Below are 6,000 nucleotides of genomic sequence, written 5' to 3'. Positions count from 1 at the left end.
AGCAAATTATAAACATATTGCAAACCCTACAGCGGGGATCTCTCACGCTTGCGCGACACAGAGAGCACCATAGGACAACACCAATAATGAAACATGCAACTCAAACCAATCTTGATCATCAAATAACCCATAGGACAAAACGGATATACTCAAACATCATAGGATAGCCATACATCATTGGGAAATAATATATAGCATTGAGCACCATGTTTAAGTAGAGATTACAGCGGGTAAGAGAGAGGTTACACCGCTGCATAGAGGGGGGAAGAGCTGGTGATGATGGCGGTGAAGTTGTTGGTGAAGATTGTGGTGATGATGATGGCCACGACAGCGTTCCGGCGCCACCGGAAGAGAAGGGGAGAGGGGGCCTCTTCGTCTTCTTCTTCCTTGACCTCCTCCCTAGATGGGAGAAGGGTTTCCCCTCTGGTCCTTGGCCTCCATGGCGTGGGAGGGGCGAGAGCCCCTCCGAGATTGGATCTGTCTCTCTCTGTTTCTGCGTTCTGTTCTGCTGCCCTTTCACCGTTTCGTATATATATGAAGATCCGTAACTTCGATTGGATTGAAACCTTCGCCATGATTTTTTTTCCAAAAATTAGCTTTCTTGTGGCCGAAGAAGGGCATCAACCGCCTTACGGGTGACCCACGAGGGTCAGGGGCGCCCCCCCCCCCCCCCCCGCCTCGTGGCCACCTCGGGCACCGTCTCGCGTTGATTCTTCTTCCAGAATTCTCCAAATATTCCAAAAATATTCTCCGTCCGTTTTTATCCCGTTTGGATTCCGTTTGATATGGATATTCTGCGAAACATAAAACATGCAACAAACAGGAACTGGCACTGGGCACTGGATCAATATGTTAGTCCCAAAAATAGTATAAAAAGTTGCCAAAAAGTATATGAAAGTTGTATAATATTGGCATGGAACAATAAAAAATTATAGATACGACGGAGACGTATTATTATGCCGAGGTATATTTGTGAAACAACTATAGTAGCCATATTCATTGGCGGAAAGGCACGAATGATTAATTCAGGTAATGTTTACTGGGACCTGAGTGATATGCCAATGTTTACTTTATATATATAAAGATCACAACCCCGGCTATTTGACATGCCCGGGGTCGAAGGCGGAGGAAAAAGGCATATTACAGGCTCGAAATAAAGAGTGCGGTCTACAAAAAGTTATTTTGGACCTCCTGTCGTACGTCTACGCCGCCAGTCCTCGGCGAGGGGGAATCCTTGACAGAAGTAGCCCCTTAGGTGAGTGTACGGATCCGAACTCCGATAGAGTCAGTTTTAGATGTGTGTCCTTTGCGTCACCTTATTTTAAGAGATAATGAAGAAAGAAGTAAAAAGAAAATAGATAAAAAATGTTACGGGAATGCTTGCAGGCTTTTCCGTAGTGTGCTTCCGCCAATGCCCATGGTATCTTGAGTGCGTAGTGATGTATGCACGGTACAAATTTTGCGGGTATATGAGGTGGGCGGCGGAAGCCGAACTGCTATTTCCGGTCCGGGATTGGTCGATCCTTAGGGGGGAATTGCTCCTGACCTCCGGTTGTTGGTTGGTGAACCTCTCCGTCGTCCCTATCGCCTGGCGACCTCCTCCCCTTGTGTTCGGCGTTGAGCTTGCCGGCCTGCTTGAAGACCCAACAGCTTTTGTTGGTATGATTAGCTGGTTTATCGGGGTGGCCGTGAATCTGGCAGGGTCGATCCAATATCCTGTCTAGGTTGGATGGTCCGACTCGGTTCGCCTTGAATGGCGTTTTCCGTTGACCGGGTTTGGGATTGCTAAATCCGGCGTTGACCGCTGTGTCGTGTGATCTTTCATTATCATTGCGACTGTTGTGTTTGCTTCGTCATGGCTTGCCATTGCCGTCTCGGAGTTCGGAAGTGCCCGAGTCGCCGGCGCTGTCGCTTCTACGAGCGAGCCAGCTATCTTCTCCCGCGCAAAAGCGGGCCATTAGAGCGGTAAGGGCTGTCATGGATTTGGGTCCTTCTTGACCGAGGTGGCGTGCCAGCCATTCATCACGGACGCTGTGTTTGAAGACCGCGAGGGCTTCCGCGTCTGGACAGTCGATGATTTGGTTCTTTTTAACTAAGAACCTAGTCCAGAGCTTCCTGGTTGACTCTCCGAGCTGCTGGACAATGTGACTTAAGTCATCGGCATCTGGTGGCCGGACATATGTTCCTTGGAAGTTGTCGCGAAAAGCGTCTTCCAAATCTTCCCAGCTGCCAATAGAATTTTCCGGCAGACTGTTTAACCAGTACCGAGCTGGTCCTTTGATTTTTAGTGGCATGCATTTGATGGCATGAAGATCATCTCCGCGGGCCATGTGGATATGGAGGAGGAAGTCCTCGATCCATACTGCGGGATCCGTTGTTCCGTCGTATGATTCGATATTCATCGGTTTGAACCCGTCTGGGAATTCATGCTTCATTACTTTGTCTGTGAAGCAAAGAGGGTGTGCGGCGCCTCTATGTTGGGCCACACTGCGACGTACCTCCGATGGAGTCCATTGGCGGTTTTCGGCCCGGGCGTGGCTAGGTTTGTCACGTCCGAATAGGTAGTTGTCGTCCCGTGTCGAGGCACGTCCTCGCGGTCCGTAGATCGATCTTGCATGTCCTGCTCTACTGTCCAAGTCCTGTCGAGGGTCGTATGTACAACCCCGGGCTGTTTTATTCTTGCCTTTACGGCGAGGTGGAGCGATCTGGTGTTCTGCTTGAGTTGCCGCTTTACCCGACCCAAGTTGTGATCGGCCTGCCGCATTGTGCGATGATGGTACGGGCTCCAACGCCTCGTCATCGAACTGAGGTAGCAATCTACGCTTCGGGTAGCTTTTGGCTGGGCCACTGAGGCCATATTCTTCGGCGGCCAGGACTTTGGTCCATCTATCATTGAGCAGATTTTGGTCCGCTTGAAGCTGCAACTGCTTCTTTTTCAGGCTTCTCGCAGTGGCTATTAGTCGGCGTTTGAAGCGCTCCTGCTCGATAGGTTCTTCAGGCACAATGAACTCCTCGTTGCCGAGGCTCTCCTCTTCCTCGGAGAGCGGAAGATAGTTACTGTCCTCCGAGTCTTCGTGTATGGCCCGTTCATCCTGTTCGGAGGTTGCTCCAACAGGTTCTTCATTGTCTTCGGCATCGTCCGGAGTATTGTTTTCTCCGGTGCCAGTGTTGTTGTCTTTTGTACGATGTGACTTAGAGCGGCGCTGCTGACGACAGCGACTGGGCTTTGTCCCAGGATGTTTGTTTTCGACTGGATCCTCTTTGTCATCGTTGTTAGTTTGTTTAGGCGTATCCACCATGTATACGTCGTAGGAATAAATGGCCGTCCGTCGCCCAATGAATGGTGGGTTTTGGCCCTGCTCCTCGTCGGCGTCATCGTCCGTACTGACGATGTCTTCGGAGCCGTAATCAAGCATGTCGGTTAAGTCCCCGACAGTGGCTATGGAGTGGGTGGCGGGTGAAAGCAAAATTCCCCATCATCAGCCGCTAGTTTGAACCGTACATAGTTTGGCTCTGAGTCCCCCGCCAAGGACAAGTTCTTTAATGAGTTCAACACATCGCCCAAGGGCGAGTGCTGGAAGATGTCTGCGGTGCTGAACTCAAAGATCGATAAGCAGTCAAGTTCGGCATCCGCGGACGCACATGGCTCGGAACTTATGACCGGAGACTAGTCCGGAGTTCCGGTGACAAAGACGCCGTGTGACTCTAGGTCTATGTTCGGCTCCAACGCCGTGGAATCTGCGGCCTCCGTGGCGGGGTTGAGCCTCCCGTCCTTGGACGGCGCAATATGCTCCGGATCTACGGCCAGAGCAGTTACAGGAGCAATCTCCTGGATGGGGCCCGATGACGGATTTAGGTCATGTTCATCGGGGTGACTAGGAGCGGTCGCCGCGGTCTCGAATCCGGCAAAGATCAAATCTCCACGGATGTCCGCGACGTAGTTCAAGCTCCCGAATCTGACTTGATGGCCAGGGGCGTAGCTGTCGATCTGCTCCAGTCGGCCAAGCGAGTTGGCCCGCAGCGCGAAGCCACCGAACACGAAGATCTGTCCGGGGAGGAAGATTTCTCCTTGGACAGCGTCGTTGTTGACGATTGAAGGGGCCATCAAACCTTATGGGGACGGCACAGTGGAACTCTCAATGAAAGCACCAATGTCAGTGTCAAAACCGGCGGATCTCGGGTAGGGGGTCCCGAACTGTGCGTCTAAGGTCGAGGGTAACAGAAGACAGGGGACACGATGTTTACCCAGGTTCGGGCCCTCTCTATGGAGGTAATACCCTGCTTCCTGCTTGATTGATCTTGATGAATATGAGTATTAAAAGAGTTGATCTACCACGAGATCGTAATGGCTAAACCCTAGAAGTCTAGCCTGTATGACTATGGTAATGTGTATCTGTCCTTTCGGACTAAGTCCTCCGGTTTATATAGGCACCGGGAGGATCTAGGTTTACACAAGGTCGGTTACAAAGGAAAAGAATCTACATATTTGGTCGCCAAGCTTGCCTTCCACGCCAAGAAGAGTCCCATCCGGACACGGATGCAGTCTTCGGTCTTCGTATCTTCACAGCCCGTCAATCCGGCCCATGGCTAACAGGCCGGACGTCCGAGGACCCCTTACTCCAGAACTCCCTCAGTCGGCGACGGTGGAGATGCCGGAGTCGCATCCGCATCCCTGTCCGCATCGTCCTCGTCGGCGTCTGCGAGAGCCCAAAACCGGCCTCCCACCCGCCGTCGATCACCGGAGGACGGAGACGGCGTACCCACGGTCGTCCCGCTGGTCATCCCGCCAGTCGCCCCCCCCCCCCCCCCCCCCCCCCCCCCCCCCCCGCGTTCGCCATCAGACAGTGTCCAAGCAGCCTTGACAAACTTCTATGAAACACAAGTTTTCTTAAGCGGAATTGCAACCGTCAGAACTTTCAATGTTTCTTAAGCGGAAAATAACAAAAAGGAAAAGGAAAAAGGTTGTACACAAGTGAGCAACTATGTTGCTGTGTTGTTTCTGGGCAGCGCTCTGTGCCGGTCGATCGGCGCGGGCCCTACATCGGTCCCCGTCAAAGACATTCGATCGAGAATTGCAACCGTCAGAACTTTCAATTTTTCTTAAGCGGAAAATAACAAAAAGGAAAAGAAAAAAAGGTTGTACACAAGTGAGCAACTATGTTGCTGTGTTGTTTCTGGGCAGCGCTCTGTGCCGGTCGATCGGCGCAGGCCCTACATTGGTCCCCCTCAAAGACATTCGATCAAGATGGCTGTAACCGTTGGCTCTGCCCCCTTTGCCGTTCCCTTCGTCTCACGCAAAAAAAGAAACATTCGCTACTAGTTCGATTGAGGTACCAATTAAGTGATGGCACCGTTTCAAAATATATTTTTAAAGCTACACTTTTCCATCTCGTGCAAATACGTGCATGTAGAATTACTGGAATATTTTAATATTTTTTGGAGAAACATGAATTTTGGTCAGTTTTACAAAATCGTGCTATAGGTAAACCTAATGGGGCATTTCTAAGCAAGTGGTTTTCCAACTTTCGAGAAATAAAATGGTGCTATAGGTAGACCAAAATGGGGCATTTCTAAGCAAATGGTTTTCCAACTTTCGAGAAATCGTCTGAGATTTTTATGACAAGCTTATGTACCAATATTAAGACACCGTGAAAAGTTTCACAAATTTTGACGACTTTTGTTTTAATTTTATTTTTTCTTCTTAAAAGTTGAAGAAAATGCTAAACTACGTTTATTACATAATGAAAGGTGATTTTAGTGGATCTTTCCGCTCATCTCTTTGGTTGGGGTAGCGATGGGTCTCGGGTGAAGTGGTGTCTAGGTCTTGGATGCCGGGCGGCGGCCCTAGTGGTGGTAGCATGGTGCTTATGGGCAGAGCCCGTGGCTTGATGCTGCCCGGTGGCCATGGGCGTGTGGGCGGTGTGGTTGCTGGGTGTGACGTTCGGTGGCGATGAGTGTTAGTTGGGGTGAAAACCTGTTCTATCTTCGGATGGACCGGCG

Source organism: Triticum aestivum, chromosome 4D (genome assembly GCF_018294505.1).
Source record: "Triticum aestivum cultivar Chinese Spring chromosome 4D, IWGSC CS RefSeq v2.1, whole genome shotgun sequence".
NCBI classification, from domain to species: Eukaryota; Viridiplantae; Streptophyta; class Magnoliopsida; order Poales; family Poaceae; genus Triticum; species Triticum aestivum.
This window is presented reverse-complemented; position numbering follows the sequence as displayed.